The sequence below is a fragment of the Myotis yumanensis genome, unplaced genomic scaffold, assembly GCF_028538775.1.
Source record: "Myotis yumanensis isolate MYYU_CA2020_CCGP unplaced genomic scaffold, mMyoYum1.0.hap1 SCAF_2, whole genome shotgun sequence".
NCBI classification, from domain to species: domain Eukaryota; kingdom Metazoa; phylum Chordata; class Mammalia; order Chiroptera; family Vespertilionidae; genus Myotis; species Myotis yumanensis.
This window is the reverse complement of record NW_027223753.1, coordinates 80176823-80203987: the sequence shown is the minus strand read 5'-3', so window position 1 is coordinate 80203987 and position 27165 is coordinate 80176823. Positions and strand designations below refer to the sequence as shown.

The following is a 27165-nucleotide window of genomic DNA, read 5'->3' as shown; positions in this document are numbered from 1 at the left end:
ATTGAGCACAGAAAACCACATCTTCCTTTCAGTATCAAATGCAGTGAGTCAGTGTTTGGGCCACGATCGGCTATTAAAGCAAATATGCAGAATCAGGAATTCCCAAACATGCCATGTTTTCATTTCCATTTTGCATGATAATGAAGCTCGCCAAATTTGGCCCTTTAAATAATGAGGTCCTCTACCACACATTTCTTTATCAGTCTTCCAGGTAAAATTGTTAACTAAGACATTGACAAGAATGTTTAAAATGCTGGCTGTTTCTCAGCAGCAAAAAAAAAAAAAAATGCCTTTGGCCTCTGACCCACTGCTGGGGTTTCTCAAATCCTCCCGTCTTTGAAAATGCATCTCATTCAGAGCATGGTGCCCAGTATTAACACCTGCACGCACAGGAGCTAATCTCCCAGCCCCGGACATGCAGAGTCCGTCTCACAACACAAGAAGCCCATTTGAAAAGGGCAGTTGAAGGTCTTTAAGTGGAGGAGGAGGAGGAAAGGGAGTTACAACAATAAAGTATGTTCTAGGGCGGTGATGGTGAACCTTTTGAGCTCGGCGTGTCAGCATTTTGAAAAACCCTAACTTAACTCTGGTGCCATGTCACATATAGAAATTTTTTGATATTTGCAACCATAGTAAAACAAAGATTTATATTTTTGATATTTATTTTATATATTTAAATGCCATTTAACAAAGAAAAAACAACCAAAAAAAAATGAGTTCATAGGTTCGCCATCACTGTTCTAGGGTGTTCGTCTCCCCCCTTGTCTTCCTCTATCCCCTCGATTTCTACTTATTCCCAATTATATGGTAGGGGAAGGTGTCCCTCGAGGCAAAGAGTGTAGAAAACAGAGGCCATCCCCAGCAGCCCACTCCACCCTGTCTACACTCTTCCATATTTTTTTTAACTGAAAAATTAGAAAGAAAACATGGCAAGTTATTATGTGCTTAATGCACATTTATGTGTCCTCTCCCTCATTTTTTTTATCTATAAAGACAGCACTTTCAGCATCTGGCCTGTAGCCGGAGACCTGAAAAGTACCTGCTACTCCCCCTCCACAGCGTGCAGTTTCAGCGACAACAAACTGGCTCCCAAACGTACTGGTGAAAACCACAAGTTCTCACTCTCGGTGACTTGAATTTAGTGAAATGAAAGTCATTTCTATTTTAATATTTTTAAAGAGTTATACTTCATAGCCCAGTTAAAAGGTCAGTTCTTGAAATTGATAGGTGAGCACTGGTTTCACCTGATGACAGAGAATAATTTTTTAGGGAGCCTGAGGGCCCGGGAACACACTGTCTATTTTGGGGTCCTAGGAAAAAAAGAGTCTTTTAGGGTGATACTATAATGTTACCTACCAGGAGAACATGCTTTCAGCCCATCAGCAGGTGATTATTTAAACCCCCAGGATACAGGAGTCTGGCAGAATCCCCGAGGTGATGCGATGCCTGCTGCTGGCAAGATCAGCTCCCTCACCCTGTCCCAAGTCTGGTCTCACTGTTTAGAAAGCTCAGGTGGACTTGGAACCACCTCAGCTGTGATATTTTCCTGTGATGTCTCTTTGGAAACACTCCTGAATTGTCCAGGCTAAGATGTTCTCAGGCTCTGGCCATCTAACCATGTTTCTATGTGTCTTATTGATCATGTCAACACCCTGCTTCAGATCTGTCCATGAGTCTTCTCCTGTCTTCCAGATAAACTCCGAAATCCTCAGCAGAGCTAATCACCTGGCCCTCCCCTGACACTTCTTACCTGTTCTCCTCTGGCCACTCTGACTACTTGCAGCATTCCTACATCCCATGTTCTCACTTACCTCTGAACTTGGCACATGCTGTCCACCAAGTAGCTAAAGCTGGTTTTCCTCACCTTGAACCTGTGACATGCTTACTAACTGAAATGCTTTGGCCAAGGGAAAATTAGCAAGCACCTTGTGTGCTGGTTTGTCCTCTCTTGCTGCTCTTGGAAACCCTGAGATCACAATACAAAGGAGCTCAGACTAGCCTGCGGGAGGATGCGACACCACATGGAGCTCCAGGCTGAAGCTCCCCTCTCTCTCAGGCCAGCCAGCCTCATGACAGCTAGACACGTGAGTGAGGCCGCCTCAGACCAATCAGTCCCAGTCAAGTTAGCCAGACTAGAACAGCCCTGCCAACCCACAGAATCATAAGAAATAATACATTCTTTGTTTGAAGCCACTAAATGGGTGGCTTGTTACACAGCATATGCTAACTGATGCACTCACTTTATTTCCTGGTTAAAAACTTCCAGTCTCAGGATGAAGGTTTCCTGGACCCCAGAAACTACCACATGGTTTTGTATCCAGGGCCTCCTGCAGGCTCCACTAAAAGAGCAAGGGTCACAGTGGAAAGCAGTTGCCTGTTTTCTCATCTTTCTCTCCAGTGACTGAAAGGCACTTTAGCTGCTGAGGGTGCCTTGCTCACAGCACATACTCAGCAAACATTTGCTGAAAGAAGATGCATGAATGTATACATTAATCTTCTGGCTTTTTCTATCCTTAATGCCAAAGAATTAGACTAGATCATTTTTACCTTTCACTACCTCGACATGTTAACTACATCAAAATGTATTTTAATGCTTTTCTTCTTAAGAGTTTCACTCATATCACTAGCCTTTGGGACTCTCCCTATTCTTTTTATAGATGAGACTATCAAACTATTAGGGCCTTTCACTTTGACTAATACAAAAAAAAAAAAGCACCTAAAATTCCAGGGCCCTCAGCATATGCACATGGATAATTGTGACAAATGTTGCCACCGTCACCATCATAATTATTCTACTCTATATGTCAGAGAAGCAGAAGGCTTTAACAATACAGAACTGGCTTCACTGTCAATGCAGTGACATTGACAGTTAATGACAGTTCATATTACAGAAGAAATGCCTCTACAAAGAGACTATCAAGATGCAATTGACAGTTGATGACAATTCAATCACAGAAGAAATGTATTTATAAAGAGACTAGCAAGCTGCAATTGTTCACCTGTTGATTTCGGCAACACAGCACGATACATTTTGTTTTGTGGAATGTCTCGGCCTAATAGCATTAGAGCTGCCAGTTACTAGAGAGAAATCACCAGGCTAACACTTCCCACACATCTCATCTAATTCTCTCAACAATCCTGCAGGGTAGGTATGATCAGCCCTATTTCACAAATGAGATAGATAAGACTCAGAGAAGTTGGTCAAGTTCCCCAAGGGCACACAGTGAGTGAGTGGCAGGGCTGGGATCAGAACCCAGATATGATTCCAAAAGCCTCCTATTTGGGCTAATACAGGGTGGGGCAAAAGTAGGTTTACTGTCGTGAGTAGGTGAAACACAGAGCTTCTTCTTGTATTATTATTTATTAATTATTGTATTATTTTCCAGTTGAGTGACTGTAGACCCACTTTTGCCCCAGGCTGCATATTTAAATCTGATGCTGTTATGTGGAAGTGGTAACTCCCTCCCGTTGGAAGACTCAGAAGTAAAGTCACAGAGAAAGAAAGTAGCAGCCAGTGGCTTCGGAGGGACAGGAACGGGATGAGAACCCAGATGTCCGTTCTTAGTCTGAAGCTCCTGCTCCTGGACCAAGACAAGGTGTCTCTGTCATCACCTAAATTATTAATATTTAGATCCACACCTACCTCTGTGACTGACAATAACAAGTTCAGGAGGGAGAGAGAACAGGTTCTTTCTATTCTAGCTGTGCTTCCAATTCTGCATATCTAGATAGGTTGTGGAAAGAAACGTATGAAGAATGAATTTCATGAGACCTACTTGGGCTACCATCTGCTTTACCAAATTTCTTCTAATAAAGAAACCACCAAACCTGGAGAAGAATTTTAATTTTCCAACTTTAATGTAATCCACATTTTGTATTTATTGTTCACATAAATATGAGAGAACATATGAGGAATGATGAATATTTACCATAAAAAAACACAACTCTACTTTTTTACAATATCAAAGTGCACCTAATATATATTTATTGTTCCAGGAACACACAGTGCCTTCTACAATTTAAACCATTTCAACAACTGAAAATAATGACCAGTTGTCAAACCACACACACCTGTCAAACAAAACTGATTTTACAAGGTCTATTTGTTAAGAAACATCTCAAGAACATAGATTGCTCTGAAAGTACAAAAAAAGTACCTTGTTCAAAAACCATTTCTCTCCATTCCAGTCCCAGAGCTTCAATACCTATCCTTATTCCAAGCATGGACGAGGGAACTGACTTGCTGAGTAGACAAGGTATGCGGGAAATGTCCAGGTACACCCTAACCGGATGACCCACCATGAAGACACAGTTACATGCAATTATCTCAGCTAAGTGTGGTCATTCAGTGGAGCAAATAATAATAAATCTCTGAGGGCACAAAAATCCTTTTAGTAAAGAAACTTAAGGGACTAATAATATTTTATGCCATTTGTGGGTTTCAAATGTCCTGGGGACATTCCAGTCATCAGATTCTCTTGCTCCCCATCTCCCAACAAGGTTTGCAGGTTAGATCCTCCTCTAGTTCCTTCTTTTTTAAAAATATCCTGGCAGCACCATGCTAACACAGACAGAAATACTAGAAGAAAATGCCAAAGTCACTAGCTAGTGGCTTCCACAATAAAGTGGCTATGGAATAAAGTCCCCAAGACAGCCAATGTCAAGTGACTGCCCCAAATTAGACTTAATCTAGGCAAGGCCAACTAGGTTAGGGACTTTAAGATATAGTCCTCAGGACTTCTAGTATGTTCTTTTGGATCCAAACCAGAAACAAGGGGAAAAGTTAGTGCCAATTCAATTTGACATAAAAGGAAAAGGAGAATAATTAAACAGAAGAGGACAAGGTGAATGGTGTTCCTTTTCAATGCTGGGCACATGGATAAATTACTGGAGCCCAATAAGAAAGCTCCAGTTACACCGGACTGATTTCCAGCCAAACCTGTCAACAGGAAAAGGAGCCAAGATCGACTGTAGTGGTGTTTTCCCTTCATCTTCCCCTTCTTGACCTCTGATGCCTCCCAAATAGCTACCCGGATCCCCAAGTCTGAATGCCAATTCTGATAAACCACCGGGACATTAACTCGATTCACAAGAAACACTGATACCATCTAATGTTCTGAGATCACCTAACATCCTGGCCCAGCAGACCCCACTTTCTGCCTGGACTATCCGTTCATCAGTTTGTTATTCTCCAGGGGATGCTATCTGTACTAGGAAGACCATGTGGCCCACGATCCTTAGTAAGTGACACTCCCGTGATACTGACATTCTTTCTGGAGGCCTGCCCAGATGAAGGAAATGGAAAATCCTCTTTGAGCAAGGTGACTGCCAACTCTCTTCTAACCTCTGGAGGCCCACTGCCACTTCCTCGCTTGCCTTTAGGGAAGTATCGGCCAGCCGGTTGCTAGGACAACTGGCATCATTGCTGGGGCGCAGAAATAGATCACCAGCAGAGCTGGGAACCTGGACTGCAAACTCCGATGACAGCAACAAGATACCGATTGGCAGCTAATCTGCTCTGCTGAAGGGGAGTGACTGACTAGCATTACCTAGCGGACAGCTCTCGCCTTGCCATACTATCCTTTAATCTACACTTGGGCTTGATGTGCTGCTGGTGGCAAAAGAGGGACAAGAAACTTACTTAAGATGAGGGCTGACTGGCTCTGTTCCGAATTATGGAGCTGGTAGATGTGCAGGAACCAACTGACATTTGTATGTTTAATTTATTAACCTCCTGAAAGTGGGGAGAGGGAGGCTGTTCATGGCAGAAGCAGGAGAATCAGAAACAGGTAAAGTAATTGAGGTTGCTAAAGGGAACGGGGGGGGGGGGGGAGGATCTGCTTGGATAGGCAATGACTGTCCCCTTTCTGAACAAATAGCACCCTAATCTCATCAAGCCTCCTCTTGGAGAACAAAGAAGAAAAGGCAAAGGAGCCTCAGAAACTAGGGCTTGCCATGGTAGAGAAAGGGAATAACCCCTGCCCAGTTCTTTGTTCTGCAGGGTGAGTTTTACAATGCTTATGATGGGGTAGCAACTCCTAGAAGCCTTGGATTTTAGCCCTGGAGAAATTACAGTTTTTCAGTTCTATGAAAGCTACAAAGGCATGCCAAGAAAACAAGAAAAAGAGTAACCTAACGGAAATTTTAGACAACGATTTGAGCAAGCGTGTTTTCATTTCTAGATGTGCAAAGCACAATATTGCAATGCCCAGGAGGATGAAAGACATAAGCCAGCCCTGTACCATGCAGGGGTCCTAACCAGCAAATTCTGCAGGCACAGTGGGCAGGTCCTACCCCAGTACCAGTCACTGGGAGCTGGAAGGGAGGTGTCACAGACACTGTGTGATCAAACTTGGGGAAGGAAGTGGGATTTATGGGTGGAAGAAGAGGATAAGATTTTAAGGAGCGTGATGACAAGAACTTGCCAGAGTTCTGGAAATAAAAGATTCTAAAGGAAATTGCCATTAGTATCCCATTAGTATTTCCATTTGGGGTATTCTACTTAAGGATATTGTTTCAGATCAAAAGCAGAAGTAGAAAAATATGATTGAAAAACTAACTTCCTTCAACATTGGTTACAAACAGCTAATTTTACTATCTCTCCTAAAAAGCACTTTATACTTGTTGAAAATTACTTTTCCTGAATCATGTAACATACTTATTCATGTGTCTGCAAAAGGTTAACATAATCCTCAGGGCAAATACAAGATGCACTAATTCTTTCAATTTAAGATGCCACCTAGCATGATTTATTATATAGCTACCATTTGAAATTTAATATAAATATATTTTGGGGAAGTGGTTAAATGATTTTCTGATTATTTTATAAAACTAAAAAAACAAAATTATCTATTTGTCTTTTTAAAAAATATTTTAAATCTTTATTGTTGAGTATTACAGATATCCCCCTTCCTCCCCCCATGGTCCCCCTCCACCTGGTTCCCAGCCCACACCAGGCCTTCACCCCCAGACTGTCTGTGTCCATAGGTAAGATCTCTGGTTAATCTCTTCACACCCACCCCCCTCCCCTCTGAGATTCATCAGTCTGTTCCATGCTTCTGATCCTATTTTATTCACCAGTTTATTTTGTTCATTAGATTTCTTGTTCATTTATTTTGACTTATAGATTCAATTGTTGATAGGTATGTATTTATTGCCATTTTATTGTTCATACTAGAAGCCTGATGCACAAAATTCGTGCATGAGTAGGCCTTCCCCCCCCCCCCCCCCCGCTGCTGGCACTGGCTTCCCTCTGGCACCTGGGACCCAGGCTTCCCTCGTAGCCCTGGCTTCGTCCGGAAGGACCTCCAGTCTAATTAGCATATTACACTTTTGTTATTATAGTTTTTTTCTTTTTTTTCTTCTCCTCTCCTTCTCCTTCTCCTTCTCCTTCTCCTTCTCCTTCTCCTTCTCCTTCTCCTTCTCCCTCTTCTTAAAGAATACCCTTCAGCATTTCATGTAATACTGGTTTGGTGGTGATGAACTCCTTTAGCTTTTTCTTGCCTGTGAAGCTCTTTATCTAACAATGAAAGCTTTGCTGGGTAGAGTATTCTTGGTTGTAGGTCCTTGCTATTCATTACTTTGAATATTTCTTGCCACTCCCTTCTGACCTTCCAGTTTCTATTTGTCTTTTTACATTAGTCCCAAGGAACAATTTCTTTGTAGGTCAGAATCAACAGATTTTATTTTGGCTTTATGACAAAACAATGTTATTTAGTTCCTATTTGAACCTCACTATTCTGTAAGAAAGCAAGAGAGAGAGAAAAATCTTTTAAAGAATGATGAAAGTAATTCAAATCCTATGGTATGACATACTTTGTGAAAAATGACATATTAGGACATCAGTAACATTTTAACAAAGGTGATGGAGCCGACCAGCCTCTGAGGTGTTGAGGGTGTGGGAATTTTCTCTCTCTCTGGAAGGATTTTAGAGGCTCAATTCCTTTGTTCGGAGGCAGCACTGCCATCCAGTCATCCTTGACCTTCCTTCTTACAAGCACTGGCTCTGGAATGGCGAGCACTTCAGAAATACACCACTTGAGAAACACAGTTTTAGTTTTGGGTGTGGTTTCTGTCCATAGTTCAAGTTGAAAACATTATACTTATTAGGGTGGAGAGGCATCATTTCTTTAAGTGGCCAAAGTCCTTGCTTCAGCTTTTGAAGATAAATATATAAAGGAACCCTAAGCAAGTGGTTCCAGGAGCTATAAACCCCCAATCTATGTCTTAGTCTGTGGTCATTTCTGATGGAAAGACGTTTTTGATTCTGAGCTCTCATCTTCTCAGTTGCAGAAGCAGTTAAATAAAAGACTGGTTTTGTCTTCTCTCTCTCTGCTGTCTCAAAGCACACACATATCGGGTTGAAATCCTACCTCTGCTTCAAGGCCTGAGCTGCTCAGCAATCCTTGCAGCCTTCTCTGAAAACCCACCCCTGCGGAACCTCCCCATCGTCCTGCCGGAGCCCCTGACACATGGACTCCCCAGGAGGTCTGTTAGGGTCTCAGAGGAGGGTACATGCAGATGACTCATCACTGGATCCCTATCAGACGTTAGCAAACCTGACACAAACAGCCTTTTGATAAATATTTTTTCTTAGTGAATTGCAAAATTAAACAGAACACAAAACCTTTTCACCTCAGCACTGTTCAGATAGAAAATAGTCTGACCAGACTGTTGATGCTTTCTTCCCGCCCCCCTTTTACCCCCAAAAACACGAATATTGTAGAAGATACATGAACACTGTTCCTTCCCGACTGCCTGTGTTCTGTGTCCCTTCTCCTCTCCGAGAGGCTGAGAGAAGGTGCTGAGAGGTTAGGGATGATGGCACCGAGGGGAAAGGGTGTGCCTGGGATGTGCTAGACTTTGCAGGCCAACTCAGGACTCGCTCTGACATCAACTTTCAGAAGTAGCAGCTCGTGCAAAGGCCCCGCCAAAGGGGCAATGGCCAGGGGTGAGCGAGGCTATCAATAAGAAGCAACTGGAAGGGGTCTGAGAAACAGAAAGAAATGGGTGAAACAGAAAACCCTAGAGGACTTGAAGCTACACAAAAACTTGTGTGGGGTGTGCTCAGTCAGAGACACAACAATATGCAGGCCAATTTGCAAGCCCATTATGAGCAAGGGCTGAAAGAAAAGGACACCATTTTTCTTTATTTATCAAACAGTAAAATCTCCCTTTCTCCCCTGAACCGTTCTCTACCTCAGATTTTTTTTTATGTTAGTGCCAGAGGATCTGGCATCAAAGATGACAAATCTAAAAGGTACAAATCGACAGACACAGGGAAATTCCCCAATCACTCTGATTAGAGGGGGTACATGTAATTCCCTTACTGTGGAGATTAGAAATCAGCTTCCATTTTTTCAAAGCTTCTGAAGACAGCATAATACTGTGCAAATAGGCACGCAGGTGTTTATCTTAGTCTTCCCGTTTCTTCGTAGGAATATGTAACTCCTGTGCTCAGAGCAGTTACTCTGAAAAGGGGGTCGATAAACACACCAAATTCAAGAAACCTTTACTATTGTGGTCTGCAAAAGCAACGTGGAATGATGCCTCCTTAACGTTTGTGAACTTCCCTTGCACACCACACGGAGGTGAGATGAACTTAATGTGCGTGGGCGTACCGTTCTTCATTTCCAAGTATGTGTCACCCAAAAGTACACAACATGAAAACGATGCCATTCAGTAAGCGGTGAGTTTCTAGGCACACTGAGCACTTCAAGCCTGGTTTCTACTTTGGAAAGCGACATAAACATAAAGGGTCATAAAAGGATGTGATTATAAGAGGCAAACCACCACCTTCCAGGGAATGCCAGAGCGGGCTGCTCACAAATGAGCAATGAAGCAAGCCACTCACATGAAAAAGCAGAGGAAACACACACAGTGCAGAATTAAAAAAAAAAAGTATCAGAAAATCCCCAAACTCTATTGATAGTTCTATAAAGCCTTTTTTAAAGCATGTTGTTTCCTTTCACACATTTACTTAAATACATCATAGACATTTACCATCTACTTCTAAGGATTTAAGAAAATAGCCTAGTCTCTCCCCACTACTCAATACTCATCAGAATTTCGTTTATGTTCCTTCACTGATGGCTCAGGCCCACATATTTACTCTGTCCTGGGACAGTCACTCAAATATCAACTGAGTGCCCACTGTGGGCCATCCAGCCCTCTAGGTCTTATAGATTCACCAGAAAATTAATAATAATAATAATAATAATAAAACAATGATTTTTGCTTTCATGGAGATTAGTTACGGAAATGGACAATTAAAAATAAATATATAATATGTAAGGTGTTTAAAAAAAGATAAGCTAGAGGATAGAGATGGGGTGGATGCTATTTTATACAGGTCAGGGAGGGCTACTTTGAAAAGGTAACTTGAGAAGTCCTATTTAAGGAAGCAGGGAAGCTCAGGAAGAAATATGGATCACCAGCTCCTTGCTTACAAAGTAAGTAAATGTTTGAGTATGAAGGTGGACAGTTTTTAAAAAGATAATTTCAAAAGTGGTTCATATTTAATTTTCAAGCAGACCCGTGGGTGTGGTTCCTAAATGTAACTGACTACAACTATATTCTTAGAAAGCACTCCAGTGAACACCTTTGAACGGCCCCATGGTGCTTGGGAGGGCCTGGTGGAAAGGGTATCATGGTGAAGACAGAAATAATAATTCTTTTTCTTCACCATAAGACTGGGCTCAACATTTTAAAAACAGCAGAGCATTAAAATTGTGTCAAATCATTGACTACCTGAAAGTTTATGTTCGGAATGTCTTTGAAAACCTCACTTACTGTTTGAGGCTTGACATGGTATCACACGAGCAGTTCAAAGCAATGGTTTAAACAAAAACCCACAAGATTAAAAAAAAGGTTAGATTGATTATAGTAACTACAGTGCTCATTACAATGTAATCGGAAACCTAAACCACTTTTTCATAAGATAGTTGTTTCCTAGGATGAAAATGCTTTATAACCATTTCCGGAAGTACATTCTAATAGCTACCTGATGGAGAAAACAATTTCCAATAAAACACACTGATATTGCAGCTCCCAGATCTCATAAGCCCCAGATTATTCCATAAGAGTAAAGGACACTTTCACAATAAGAGATACTTTTGATTAAGTATTAAAGTGCCTCATACGACGCTCTGCCCCTTATGAGGGGGCCCCAAACCAAGATGCCAACTAATCCATAAGCAGTAGCCTGGAGCAAGTTACAAACTCACAACATACCCCTTCATGGGGTCAGTGACTTGCCCAAGGTTGTGAACTTAGTTGTCCTTGACAATAGGATGGGGAACAGGATTCAGATCAATCGATTCCAGGGAGTTGTGTACTTTCCACTAGAACCAAGGTGCTCATAGGTACAAAATGGAAACACATTAAAACACCAGCATCGCTCATAGTCTGTTCACTATGACACACTGGGAGATTTCCAATGTAATAAATTTACTTTAATACACTATTTAAGCCATGTATATGGATAAATACGCATACTTTAATAAAAATATTTAGAAAACCATGAAATAAATTCAATGGAAATTTTTCTCTTCAATGTTAAAGCTTTTTCTCCCTGATATATGCCCTCATATTACTAAATCTTGCTTCTCAAAATATTTTATGAAACTGGAAAAAAATATAGGTAATAAGCACCTAGAAAAGTTTCCTGTGTTATTAAGCTGAAAACTTAACTATATAAAGATATATATATATATATACACATATACACACACATAAAAACAAGTATATGTATTTATGTATACATAACACATACAAATATATAGTATATATTAAGTGTGTGTATACATAAAGTATATATTGCATTAATTATGTATATATTTATAGACATATGTATAAGACCCTAGCCACAGCTGGCTCTTCACTTTCTAAACTGTAAAGGCAGTATGTTCCTAGGCCATCCTGGGCTTCCTGGAGCTGTATTCTTTCCTCGTCAAAACTCTTCTAAACTGCCCAGCTGGCATGGCTCAGTGCTTGAGTGTCGACCTATGAACCAGGAGGTCATGGTTTGATTCCTGGCCAGGGCACATGCCCAGGTTGTGGGCTCAATCTCCAGTGTGGGGCGTGCATGAGGCAGCCGATCAATGATTCTCATCATTGATATTTCTATCTCTCTCTTCCTCTCTGAAATCAATAAAAATATACACTAAAACAACAACAACAACCCCTTCTAAACTTTTGGGGACAAGGTCTAGCACTGCGGTAAAATCTCCAGAAAGCAGAGCTGGCCCAACCCCTAAGTGTCTTGGCGGGTAAGCCCTTTGAAGCCACCGGGTACTGTTTCTTCAATTACTTGGTCCTCAAATGCCTCCTGGAAGGTGACCAGCAGCTGACCTGCAGGACCTACCTGACTAATCTCAAAGTCCCAACCCAGCAGCCCCATAAAAACCAGTCAACCAGCCAAGTTTCAGCAAGAGAAGCACCTAAAACAACTGACTATACTTGCAAACCTCAGATTTTTGAAAACCAAAAAAATTCATTCCAATCAAACACTACACACCAATAAAAATCACTGCTGGTGGCAATTCCGGTGGCTAATTCTTAGCCCAGAGAATGTGAGCCCTACCCATCAACCTAAAAAACTGCGAGGCTGTTTAAATTTGATACCACTGAACTGTACCAGGAGCAAAGGCAATCCTACAATGAAAGAATCACTGTATCCCACGCTTTTTTCCTGAAGGAGAAAGTGAGAAGTGCTTCATAGAAGCTGGGAGAAAGGCAAGTTTGCAGCAAATGAAAACAGAACCTCTCCCCTAAAAAAAATTAATTGGATGATCACCTCGCACTAACATGAACACCCCTTCATTGGCCTGGCTCAGCCATATCCAATGATTCACGACTCCTTGCAAGGCAAACTGCTGCAGAGGCTACTCCTGTTAACTTACAACATTCACTGTGCGCGGTTCACCGGGAGCCCCAGCCTTCCTTCACCATGGAGACTTCCCACGAGAAGCTGGAGCGCTCCTGGGCTCAGGCGTGTTCTGTCCTCTTCCACAGAGACGTGAGGAAAACCTAGCACGGGAATAGAACAGAAGAGAAAGAAAAGGTCAATGCACCATCAAGTCATTCTTTATCCCAACAAATGAAGTTCACAATCAATTAGACTAATTGATCATTCGCCAAAGACCATTCTCCACTACCTTTTTGTGAAAAAAAAATTCAATAGTTTTGCTCTTGCCCCAGGAGACACAGCAGCATGCCACGGCCAACCTTTCGCCCTGCTCCTCCCTGGCCCCCATGAGGTTGAAGCCAGCTCTGGGAGACTTCAGAGGCAATCCCAGCTGAGATGCAAACTTGCAACACAGCCTCAAAATAGGCCCTTGGTTTTACTCTCTGCAGAAAGGAGGGAGCTGGGACCTTTTGCCATTTTCATACCTCACTGGGTGGTTGGGAAGATCAATAAGATCACTCTTGCAAAGCACTCACAGTTCCTGAGAAAAAAGGCACTATATAAACACAACGCATTGTCAGTGGTCATAAGCCTGTTACAGAGCTCTGAGCCAGAATATAAAAGCCAGCATTGGCCAGCCACCAACAACTGACAGTCCCTGGGGCCCTCAAACTTCTAAACCTCGGCCAGGGCCACCAGGCTGATTCCTCCTTCCAGGGAGGGGCTGGGGGAAGCAGAGGTCTGGAATCTCAGGGAGAAAGAAACTGAGGGCCTGGGGCAGGAAGGGAAGAGGAAGGGGGGGTGGAAGGTGGTGAGAGGCATGTGCAGGCGCATCATGACCTGGTCCAGCCACAGAACTCCCTGGGGTGGCTGGTTTGCAGTGTTTAGTGCGCTGGAGGTTTGCGGGGCTGTGAAATTTTCCACTTGGCCGTCTGCCATGTCCGCCCACCAAGGATAACACTTAGACACAGTTGTGGTGCACAGAGGACCTGTGGGGGGAAGGACTGGATCACTTGTGTTTGTTGCTTTTAAAGAAAAGACCTATTCATATTTTGATCATTAATATTTTCCACACCTGGATTTTTAAAATTTTTCCCTTCTTGAAGACAGAGCCAGAAATAGCCTTTCCTGGGCCAATATTATCGAGTTATTTTGACTTGGGAATCCTTGAGGAACATACTTGAGGTAAAGGAACACACATGAGTGGCGTTGGGGACGACAGAAAACAGATTTTAAGTGCTGCGCTGGGATCCTGTTTGCTTCCCAAGTATCACCCCCAAGGGCCGTTCAAAGTCATGAGCACACGCTGAGTAAAGGCGGGAGTTGCAGCATTAGCATTTGTGGGTGTAATATTTTTGAGAGAAAAAAGTGGTCCCTTATCTCAAAAAAAAAGACAACAATGAATGATGTCAAATCTTAGATGTGGAATTGGTAAAACACTGACAAATGCTACCTCAAAATAAGGAACTAAAAATTGGAGAGAAAGAAATTAGGACAGAAGAGAGAAAGGAGGTGCCTGCTGCCGATATAATTAAGCATGCTTTTAGAGTGAACACAGCTTACAAAGTGCTTGCTTATTAATTAACTCATTCATGCCAAATTTTTACTTGGTGGTTAGCATATCCAGCAGGCTCTCTATTTTCAGTGGTGAGCAAATCAGACAAGAACCATGCCTTTAAGGAAATCCTTGCCTCACAGGGACGGCATCGAAGAACCCTAGTACACTCTTTTTAGTTTATGTATAAAATGTGAACACTGAACAGGTATTGTGAAGGAAAAATAAGCACTGCCATTTGCATTGATAATGGGGTAGGTACCCCATTTGGAAGGAGGGGCTCAGAAGGCTTTTCTCACAAAAGTGACATTTAAGCAGAGAAGTGAACGATGAGAGGAAGTTAGCCAGGCACGGGGTTTCCAGGGAGAGGAAACAGCCTGTCCTTAGGGGATGTAATCCAGAGATGAACTGAGTTCTATGTCCTCTTGATTTTTTCTGGCCATTTAAACTGGGTCTCCTTGATTTAAATCAAGAATTGAGCAATAGACTTTATATTATTTAGAGTTATTGCGGTGATTGCTTTCCAATATATAGACATATAGAATCGTTGTTGTACACCTGAAACTAACATAATGTCACATGTCAATTGTATTTCAACTTTTTTTTAAAAAAGCTGATTCTTCTTTCTGACTGCCAGGCCCATCAGAGCAGCGCACACTTAGTGGTTTCCTGGAGAGGAACCCCATAAGCGCAGGTATTAAATCTGATATGACAGCAGAGGTCCACTCTGGCCGCCTAATGCATCTCACTCACCCCATCATCACAAGAAAAAGAAGCTCTCTGCTAACACCTGCATGCCACAGCTGGAGTTCAGAAAACCCTCTCCAAAAAGAGCTAAAAACAGATCCCATCACATGTAAATGTCTGAAAAAAAAATCTTAGTACTTTGCATAGGTTTCAAATTTGCTGGCTTCCTCTAGATTAACATTTTTTTTTCTTTCTCTCATGCAGTTAAATGGCATTTATATCCACCTACCTAATATAATATTATAGGTCAACTGTAATTGGAAAAAAATCAAAATTTATTTTTAAAAAAGAGTGTCTTAGAAACCTTCTGTCTTGGTTTGTGGCTTGGTTACCTGTTTACTTACCCACATGAGTAATACTTTGCAAAGAAACAAAATTGTTCCCTATGTCCCAGATCTGGTACAATTTAATTCTTCCACTAAGGAAAATCAGTTATTTGCTTTCCTCATCCTACGAAACAAAGGCTTCCTCAGACAGGCTTATTCATGTACTCCCCATTGATGGAGTAAGTTTGAAAATCTATTTGAAACCAATAAGCCAAACTTTTATCTGCATCTCTTTCCATTTAAGACACCCAGGATAAAATGTAATTTCTCCTACAAGTTTCTCATAAAACCAAAAATAATAAAACACTCCAAGTTCAGTCTTGAAATACAAACCCTCGCTTTGACTCAGTAGCTTTGACAAACTAGAAAACGTGGAAAGAAAAGGGAGGGCAAGGAAAAGGGCTTCTTGAACCTGAGTTGTCCACCAGCCCCCCTACCAGCCCTGGGAAATTCTGCCTGGCTGACAGCTTCTTCCCGACGAGAGGAGAAAATGACACCCTGCCAATTTCTCCTTCCCCTGACTGCCCACAGCACTTACAGTCTCTATCACACATTTTAACCCAAGTCCTTTTCAATTCCGCGTTCAGTTATATTGTCTGTTTATATTCCACTGGATTTATTTAAGTCTTGAAGGCTTGAAAAGCTTTTAAGCTCCTTGGTGAAAGAAAGCTTGCCATGCCCTTCTTTTGCAGCCTCCTCAGAGTGTCTGTTAGAAGAGCCTGAATTTAAATTAAATGATCCATTTCCAAAACCTGTTCTACGACTTAAGCTGTACTCCAAAGGAACCACTGCTCTCTAGCTATAATTTAAGCCCTTCTCATTTTTCTCTGTCCTCCAGGGACTGCAGCTCCTATGATGCCTACCATCCAAATGAAAGCCCTCCATACACTGGAGAACAATTAAGTTAAAACTCAGCTCTCGCTCCTCTGTTCTTCCGGTCCATTGTATTTTTAGTCGCGGGTGGCTTTTGAACAGTTGCCATCTCCTTTGAAGATTTACAACCCACACCGCACCCCAGGTCACTAGGAACCTATATCTTTGATCCTCGCAGTTTTTCAAAAGCCATTATTAAGGAAACCCTTGTGTGTGAAGGGGAGATGAATGAAGTGCTTCTTAAACCTGAACCACCATCAGAAAAACCTGGAGGTCTTGTTCAACCGTGTTGCTGGGTCCCATCCCCAGAATTTCTGACTCAGTAGGTGTGGGGTTTCTAACCAGTTCCCAGGTGGTGCTGCTGCTGCTGCTGGTCCAGGGACAACGCTCGGCGAACCCTTGCTCTAAGGGCAAGTCTTCGTGGATTAGATAGCCAGACAGAGGCTAAGGGTCTTCTGAGTATATTTAATCACTCTCTGAGGAGGGCTACATTGGAAGGACTCTTACCTGTCTATTCCAAAGAGGTGACAGATGACCAAAAACCAAAAGGCTCACACACTTTATAATCTGGGAAAACTTCTGGTGGCTTTCAGCCTGGAGTCTTAGTCTGTTTTCTTCCTACTGGCTTCAGGTCCTCTCAGGGTCAATTCAGCCCTCTGTCTCTCTTTCCATCTTTTTCCTTCACTGGAAACTCCTTACAAAGATATCAGCCATTGCTATTCCTGAAAGACCTTCCCCCTATCCTGGTACATTTCCAGATGGCTGTCACCGTTCTCCTGTTCACCAACAAACATGTTAACGTGTATAAACTCAAGGTTGGTATTTTCCCAGGCACATCTTAAACTCTTGGAGTTTGACTTCCACCCCTTTTGTGTGTTTTTTGTTGTTGTTTCTTTTTTTTTCCAAAATATATTTTATTGATTTTTTACAGAGAGGAAGGGAGAGGGATAGAAAGTTATAAACATTGATGAGAGAGAAACATCAATCAGCTGCTTCCTGCACACTCCCTACTGGATATGTGCCCGAAACCAAGGTACATGCCCTTGACGGGAATCAAACCCGGGAACCTTGAGTCCACAGGCTGATGCTCTATCCACTGAGCCAAACCGGTTAGGGCCACCCCTTTTGTTTTTTTAAGTAAACCTCCTTCTCTTTCCTTCAGATGGTTTCCTGCCTTCTAAATGCAGAGGCTCTTTTCTACCTGACTTCTTTTACAACATTTAACACAGTAGGTCTAGAGAATCAGAATACACATCCCTCTGGCCATGATGACTGTGTTAGGGGTAGGCAGGTGACCAATGCCATGCCAATCAAAGCCTCTCAGACCTGCTGACCTGAGGAAATAATGCACCCTTCCTAGGGAGGCCATGGAAGCATGGTCTACAAAGAGCCATTCTTACCACCTGGTGAGGAAAGCCCACATGACAATGAAGCTCTTCAGCAGGGAGCAAAGCTGCAAGACAGAAGGACTGAGTCCTGACAACAGTGAGGTCCTGTGGATCCAGCCATGCCAAATGTTGTATTTATCCCTGGAAAAATGCTCACATGGCCCCCACACTGCCCTGCCCTCAAGTGCACACACATACCTTCTCCTATTCAATCAAACTCGAATCTGGTTGTTGCTGCTATGAAGGGGTTTTGCAGATTAAATTAAGCTCCTAAATCGATTGACCTTGAAATAGATTACTCAGGGTGGGGTTAGCAACTGATCAGGTGAGCCTTCGGGGAGACAGGTTTTTCCAGGACTCAGATTCAAAGCATGAGAGGGCTATAGGGGGGAGGGAGCAGCACCATGCGGCAAGGACCTGGAGAGAGCAGGAGCTGAGAGTGGTGCCTCACCCACAGTCAGCAACAGAACAGGGGCCTCAGTCCTACAATCACAAGGAAATAAAATCTGCCAATAAGCATGTGAGCTCCAGAGGAGAATGCAGTCCAGCCAACACTTGGATTTCAGCGTTATGAAACCCTGAGTGGAGAATCCAGCTAAGCTGTGGCTAGACTTCTGACCCGCAGAAACTGTGAGAATAACATGGATATTGTCTTAAGTGGCTAAATTTATGGTAATTTGTTCTGCAACAATAGAAAACTAATACATATAGGATACAATGAATTCCATTTTTTTGTGTTTTTTTTGCTTAAATCACTTTGAGTTTTGTCTCTTGCACCAAAATATTCTAATACTCCTGGTTTCTCGGAGATGGTACTATTGTGGGGTTCCTTACATCACTTTGCTGCTAGTTCCTCAGCTTTCGTCCCCTCCTGTTCCTTCTCTACCCCTACGGTATGTATTCCCCAAGGTTCCATGCTCAGTGCTCCCTCTTCTCTTTCTATGACAGTTTCCTTTTATTGCATATAGTTCTTAATCTGTATCCTGGGCCCATCATCTCCCCTCACAAGCTGCTGGATATATGCAGCATAAATAAATATGTCTATTTCAAAACTTCTCATCTTTTTTCCCCCTAAAATCAGTCCTCCTCTTTTATTTCTAATTCATGCTAACAGCGTCATTGTCTTCTTCTCTTTCCCCCGCATCCATCAGTTGTCAAGTCCTCACAAGCCTGCACTCTATTCCCTCACCGCCATGCTGGGTCAGATCTACTCCTCGAACACTCATTGGTCTCCTTGCCTTCACTATTCTTCCTCCAAACCATCTGAGTCGTCTTTCCTGGACCAGACTTCCTAAAGCAGATTATATAATTCAACTTTCCCATGCCATACTGTGGTGCTGGTTCCTACAGCTTGCTGCAAATCTTCCAAAATCTGATGTTTAAGACCTTCACAATCTGGCCCCAACATGCTTTTCCAACTTCATCTCCTACTTCTCCCCTCATGCATGTTGTACCAGCCAAACCCAACTTCTCTCTTCATCTCTGAATGCTCACATTTCTATTCCACATGTTAAAATTCAAGCCATACCTAACAAGACCTGCACAAGTCCTACTTTTTCCACCTTCTCTCCTCTATCCTCCTATGCTACATACAACTTTCTCAATCATAAATACTTTTGTGAGTGAGTTCCTATAGTTTTTATTCCTTTTCCTTAAGATACTAATCATTTTATTCCTTATCCTAAAATAGGCACCATTTCCCCAGGCAGACGCTAGTAAACTGTGAAGACAGGGTTTTGTGTCTGTTTTGTAAGCCTCGCGGTGCTTTTGCTAATGGTAACCCTTTGATAAATACTGTCTGATTAAATGACTGATAATCTGGCATTTGACTTTCACTCTGACATGTCCTTGACCTCCGTACTCTGTGGTTATCAAATAGGAGAGTCCCTTTCTGGTGACTTGGAGAAAAACCATTACATAAGCCAAGATGGAAACTGCTCAGTCGATCAATGAAATACTCTGCAAGAGCCTGTTTTTCCAACCCAAGACTAAAGCTGACTCTATATTTTCTTTCTGAGGAGAAGCAGCCAGGGCTACTGGGATTGGCAGAGTTCACAAATGCTTCCTCTGGATGAGCAGCTCAGCTCTGCAGGGTGCAGAGCCCGACCCTGCCCTGCTCACAAAGGAGCCTGTATGTCAGTCATGGAAACTGAACCCTCCCCCCCCACCCCCCCGCCCCCCCCGCTTCCTTCCACAGGGAAGGCAAGGGCAATGCAGAACTTTCCTGAGAGTAGAAGCATTTAGTCGGATTTCCAGGAGAACTGGAGGGAGGTGAAGGGTGAGACGGAGCCCAAACCTAAGGTATTCTGAAAAATACAAATTACTCATTCCTATCATGCAGTCTCTGGTCAATCAACATTCAATGATTTCTTGTGTCGAGCCAGCATGGCCATGGTATACTCAGCCCCACATTGGGCGCCTTATGTGCTGCGCCAGCTCAGCCAGGTTCAGTGACCCTGAGAGGGGGCGGTGAAGGATTGAGAAAAGACAGACAAGAGAATGAAAGCTGGGTCTGGGTGGGACGCTGTCCTCTCTGATGGAGAGCTAGCGATAGCGCCATGTCTTTATTTTATAGCCAGATTCCACGAGGTAAAATAAGGGCGTGGTCAAGATGTTTACAACATTCTCATGAGTTTTGATCCTACTCAATTACATGCACCTGAACTCTATCAAGCCCACATCACTCAGGCATGTGAGACCACGTATTTGGACCGTAGGTTCAAGCTTACAACTATAGCTGTTGGCTATAATTGTGCTGGGAGGGCTTTTCCCTCCAAGCTGGGACATACACTTGACCATGAGAGGACTGTGCCCTCTCATTAGTCCGAGGCTTGAACCTGTCCAAACACTGTGGTCCGCTCTCCACAATTTCTGTGCTTTAGCCATTGTGAAATATTTTTCCAAATTGGCATTCCTTGGGTATCAAGCATGCATTGGGAACATTTTCTACTGATGTTAGCTGGTTCATGTTTAGATAAAAAAGATAAATAATGATCAAAATAAAACAAAACAAACAAAACTTAAAATTAGTATCTGCCTAAACAACACATAATCAAAGAGATAAATATGCTCAAAAATACTATGATCAAACTTTTTAAAAGTTACACTTCCTGTGGATCCACGTCACTGTTCCTATGATTAGCACAGCTTATCACATAAAGGCAAGGCTTTATCCACACATATTTAGACTTGGCAGGTGTCTACACTTGTATGCACATTCCATCTCCTTACTGGTAGAAAGAGAAGTTTGCTAAGCAATATCATTATGCATCCAGGGAAAAGTAGGTCTGCATATCAGGAATAAGATGAAAATCCACATTAAGAAATACCTTATCTGCACTGAATAGCCGAAGAATGACATCTTCAGGAAATTAAGATTTTTACATGTGTTTCTTGCTGACAATTCTCTCCTGGCCTTATTTGTTTAATACCCTGTTCCCAAGTGGGTTGCTGACACCTACCAGGAATGTGGATCAAGACCCTGGCCACCACACATGCCCAGGGTCACGGCCCATCAGGCAGCTGGAGTCATCAACACCTTCTTCCTGGAGCGGAGTTTTGTCCACGCTGCTCCAGAAGGGCAGTGGTTCGTTCGCGTGTTAAAGAAGTGCCCGGAAGGAAGGGGAAGGACCACCTGTGCTGCGTGGGGTCACTGTTATAAAGCATTTGTTCATCATGAGCTGTTAAGGTCCCAGAGGAGCCACTGCGAGGAGTCTCCTGACTTTAAATTTCCTTCTGTTTCTGCTCTATTTGCTCTCCTTTAAAAAGTAAAATTAGTAGAAATCCTAAGAAACTTAAATATGTTCCTCTCATTCTCTTTTGCCATCATATTAGTTATAGGATAGTATTCTCAAGTATTTTATTTGGCCTCACTTCACAAATTCCCAAAAGGTGAGTCAAAGTAAAAAAAAGACCAGAGAGTATTCCCCCACCCCCAGACCATCCTTTAGGATAAACACTAGTAAGAGAAATCGCCAATGGTATCCAGAACTCTGGAAGCAACCTACCAAAGCCTCAGTACTTTTTTATTTAATGAAATATAACTATGGCCCGACAGGTGTGGCTAAGTGGTTGAGCATCAATCTATGAACCAGGAAGTCATGGTTGATTCCCACTCAGGGCACATGCCCAGGCTGCTGGCTCAATCCCCAGTAGGGGATGTGCAGGAGGCAGCCGATCAATGATTTCCTCTCCTCATTGATGTTTCTATCTCCCTCTCCCTTCTCTGAAATCAATAAAAATATATATTAAAAAGAGAAGGTCTAAAAAAAAGAAATATAACTATGTGAAAGTGTAGCTACAACAGGACCTCTCTCTAATCATACTTTATAAGTTATAGTATCATTACTCAAGCTCGTGTGTCTTCTTTTTGTCTGTTTTATTAAATTAAAAGCCAAAAATATATAGCAACTCTATATTTTAACACCTTTTTTTGATACTAATCCAGACAGCTGCCTCCTTGTTTAAATATTCCAACTTTCTGATGGAGTCAGAAAAAAAGAACATTGCAAGACAGAGGCACTATTGAAAACTTCTCTCCTTTGGGAGGAGGCTTAATGAAACTATTCTAGCTTAAAAGTGAGATTCCAATGGTCTCAGCTGTGAACAGCATGTAACAGAAATGCCACTTGGCATTAAGTCCAGGGATTACCTGTCGAAACACCAAGGACAGGTATACTTTGATGTGGGTTACCTGGTGCTGGGGAAGTACCAAGAAATACAATGATTCTTGTTCTATGAACGTGGAGTGGAAGATTTGGTACCCTATTTGGAGCAAAGATCATTGTGTGGATGGGCGGGGGCCAGGGCAGCAGGGGGTGGGGGGGGGAGAGAGAGAAGGAGGGGGTGCTGAAAACAAGCACATGCACGTATGCCTACTTGAGCCAGTCACAAGTAACAGTGTATAAGGAAACACCACTCCACTTGCTACAATGCTAGAAACTCAAGTAAAGGGGAGTAGCAACGAGAATTTTCTGAGCAAAGGATCCCAGCAAGATATGGTCCCAACATTTAAAACACCTGATGATTGATCATGTTTCATTACAAATCCCAAGGAGTTTATTTACAGACTGAGCATTCTAAAAGTTTCCTACATCTCTTTCAAAATAAAGATTTAAAACTCTTTTGAATTAGCACCACCTGTTTATCACCAGGCTCTAGAATGCACCTTCTCAGGGAAAGGCCTACCCCCATTTCTATCAGAAGAAAGAATAACAGGTGTTCTCCCCTCCCCCTGCACCTGCCGGGTTTGAGGGGTTTATCCTAACATCATGGTACAGAAGATTCTCACACAACTCCCAATAAATCAAGAAAGAAGAAAATTTCTAGCTCCTTAATTGTTTTGTCGAATAAGCTCTCAAAAGTTCATTTTTGTTACATTTTTCAGGCAAAATAAGAGGCCTTTTACAAAAATTCTATTGCTAAAACAATGGAATTCTCCTGGGAATGACTTCGTTATGGAAATGAAGTGACAGCTTCTTTTATGTAGCCAGGCAGAAAGTCTGCATTTATAAAAGGCATTCAGAACCCTCAAGTGCTGCGTGTGGGAGGACATAAAGTGCTATTTTTAATTCAGACTGCAGCATTCTCCCCATACAGGTCTTTCAGGATCATCATAGTCACACTAACACTGATCTAAAAAGAAAAGAAAAAAAATCTGATTTCTGCTGACCCCTGCAGAAATAAAAAAAAAAAAAAAAGAGGAAAAAAAAAGAAAATTAAGACAATGATGAATATAGCTTCCTTCTACTTTTGGAGCCCTCGGTCGGCTCAGAGATCAATCTCCAAAGCCATCAGCACTATCTATTACCCAGAATTAAAAGCACTTAAGCTCTGCGAGTAGCAGCCTTACATCTCACACAAATTTACATTTTTGTACGTGTGACTTTCATTCTACTGAGTTTGCAGGAATCCCCTGTGCCTGTCGGGAAATGCTAGGAGAGTTCTTCCACCTGTTCCCAAAATTAACATTCCCTGGTATGCTGTGGTGGATGAGTCCAGCTGTGTGGCAGGACCACCCTGGAAACCCGTTTCTAATTTCAAAAAGGCCCCTCGGGTAAGCAGGAGGCACCTGAGCTTCTGTTTGGTTAAATGCAGAGCTTTCCTAGTCTGGTGAGAAATCTGTAGATGGAGGCTTTTCATGTCTGCCATGTTGCCATGGGCTCTGTTGGGGACCAAAGCCTGAGGAGTGATGAATGGAAGATGGGTGTAGAAGACTGCAGAAGCACGACATTGGAGGGAAAAAAGTATACGATGAGAGTGGAATTACTACAAAGGATAGCTGATGGAACAAGACCCTCCAGCAATGGCTAAGTGATTGGTGTAAGACTATTAGCAGAGAATGAGAGATAGGGTCAGAGAAATATTTTTTTTAATTGAGGTAAAATTCACATGACATAAAAGTCACCATTTTAACCATTTTTAAAGTGTACAATCAGTGGTTCTTAGTACATACACAATGTTGTACAACCATCACCATTAACTCATTCTAGAAGATTTTCAGCATCCCAAAAGATACCCCATAGCAACTCTCCATTCCCTCCTCCTCTCAGACCCTGGCAACCACTCATCTGTGTTTTGTCTCTATGGATTTACTTGTTCTGGACGTTACCTGTAAAGGAAATGAATCATATAATATGTGGTCTTTGGTGACTGGCTTCTTTCACTTAGCACAACAATTTTCAACCGGCGTGCCCGGCTGCAAGAATTTTTAAAAAATGCAATACTTGATGATTTGGTCAGGGGCACTGACCTCTTTTCCCTTAGATTGTCAAACAAAATAAACAACAACAGCAACACAACAATAGCCATCTGGTGTCTTCTCTTGAACCATAAATACAGGGGTGGGCAAATGTAGGTTTATAGTTGTTCATATGAAAAAAGACGTGCAGGTTATAATTATTGCAATAGCTTTATTAACTGGAATACTCACAACTGTAAGCCTATTTTTCCCCCACCCTGTATACAGGTCATATAATAAAGTTGCATAATAAGGTTGTGTCTGATTGGTTAATTCTTGGTATCAGAAATCCTTATATACAAGTATAGGCACCTGATTTTTTTTAAAGTCACTTTGGAGCAAAAAGGGTTGGTAATTACTATGATTTTTTTTTTTTTGGTAAATCAATCAAAATTATACCTTTTTTTGTCAGATTGGCAAAAAAGGTATTTTTTGGTGTGCCAAAGAATTTTAGTAATTAGTTTCTGTGTGCCCTGAGATGAAAAAAGTTGAAAATCACTGACTTAGCACAATTTTTTCAGACTCATTCATGTTGTAACATGTATTAGTACTTCATTCCTTTTTTTGGCTGAATAGTACTCCATTGTATACATACACCACACTGTGCTTCTCTCTTCATCAGTGGACGGGCATTTGTGTTGTTCCCACTTGTTGGCTTGTGTGCAGAATGCTGCTATGAAAATGTTTTTGTTTGAATGCTTGTTGTCAGTTCTCTTGGTTATATACCTAGGCGTGGAATTTCTGGGTCATACAGTAATTCTATGTAACTTTTGAGGAACTGCCAAATTACTTTCCATAGTGGCCACACCACTTTACTGCAGTTTATGAGGTTTCCAATTTCTCCACATTTTTGACAACACTTGCAATTTTCCTATTTTTTAATTAATGTGACCATTGCAATAGGTAAGAAGTGTTATCTCGTTGTGGTTTGCTTTTGCATTTCCCTACACTAATGATGCTGAATATCATTTCAATGTGCTTATGGGACATTTGTATACCTTCTTTGGAGAAATGTCTATTCAAATCTTTTGTCCCTTTTAAAACTAGGTTGTTCGTCCTTTTATTGTTCAATTCTAAAAGTTCTCTTTATATATTCTGGAAATTAGACCCTTATCAGTTACATGATTTACAAATATTTTCTTCCATTCTGTGGGCTGTCTTTTCACTTTCTTGATAGTGTCTTTGATTCACAAAACATGTTTATTTTGATGAAGTCTAATTACCTATTTTTTCTTCTGTTCCTTATGTATGTAGTGTCATATCGAAGAACCCATTGCCAAATCCAAAGTCATGTTTTAGAATTCTTCTATGAGTTTTATGATTTAGCTCTTACATTTAGGTTGTTAATCCATTTTATTTTTTGCATGTGGTGTGAAGGGTCCAACTTTCTTCTTTTCCATGTGTCTCCTGTGTCTTTTTCTAGCTCTCCCAGCACCATTTGTTGAAAAGAGGTCAGAGAGTTTTGAATATGGAGTGTTTTAGTCTATTCTCTTGAAAATACTGTTTCTTTAAAAATATCTATACATATCATTTTGCAAAGAAATTTAATTAACTGAATTTTGGTTACAGGGAGTACAAGTGAATGAACCCCCCTTCTCCCATTCCACATTTTGAAGATACAGCAAGTTTTTAAGAATCATGACTGCCCTGATGGGTTTGGCTCAGTGGATAGAGCATCGGCCTTCGGACTGAAAGATCCCAGGTTCGATTCTGGTCAAGGGCATGTACCTTAGTTGCGGGCACATCCCTGCTAGGAGGTGTGCAGAAGGCAGCTGATCGATGTTTCTCTCTCATCGATGTTTCTAACTCTCTATCCCTCTCCCTTCCTCTCTGTAAAAGTCAATAAAATGCATTTTTTTAAAAGTCTGTATTAAAAAAAAAAGAATCATGACCAATCAGGGTCATAGTCCCAAGCCTTCGGGGAAGTCAACCAGCCCTGGGTGGTGTTTTTGTCAGGACTAATTTCCAAAAGCAACAGGTAGCGTGAAACTGCTGGGCTTTCAATTACTATCATTCCATTTGTTTCCCTGTGTGAACTGTCCTGTCCTCAGACATCTAGAGACCTCGGTTCTCTTTCCCACCCTTGTGCCCACTGCTAACACAGACTCTTTGGAGAGAACTTCATAACCTAATTCCTAAGGCAGACATACTTTTAGCATGATGCGTTAGTCCCTGTTTTGTTTAAGCAAAAAGAATAAAGTACAGGTTGTTGAATGCCAGGTATCACCGCTTGGAAGAAATGGAGACTTTCAAATCCCCCTAAAGCAGCAGTCCTCAGACTTGGCTGCACATTGTGATCACCTGGGGAGCTTTCAAACATCCATATGCCTGGGATCCACCTACAGAGACACTGGCTGAATTGGTCCGGGGTGCAGTCTAGGCAATGGGATGCTATTCAACCATAGTGGAGAGCCGTGCCCTAAAGTCAGTCTTAGAGGTTGCGATTTACTCTGCTGACCCATGAAGCAGCTCTTCTTGCCACTTTGCGCCACTTACAGGCAGTTAGGGATGTAACTAAAGAGTATTACAATTTCAAATTAAAACGAATGAAATCGGAATCTCCTGTATTAGTTCTCAATCTCCCCAACTACCCTGTGAAAGGAGGTTTATTTTTCACATATAACCAACGA

The 27165-nt window shown here is 42.0% G+C and overlaps 1 protein-coding gene across 4 annotated transcripts in view; it reads right to left on the bottom strand.

The window, feature by feature from the left end:
• The window catches only part of ATXN1 (ataxin 1), a 421222-nt gene that overhangs the window by 141930 nt on the left and 252127 nt on the right, over positions 1-27165 (bottom strand). For 3 of the 4 annotated variants that reach the window (XM_070405691.1, XM_070405692.1, XM_070405693.1), the window contains one exon: positions 12903-13029. The gene's annotated coding sequence lies outside the window, so the exon portion shown is untranslated. Of the gene's footprint in view, positions 1-12805; positions 13030-27165 lie in introns of those variants that run through there. The other variant, XR_011470272.1, reaches the window with a different exon arrangement.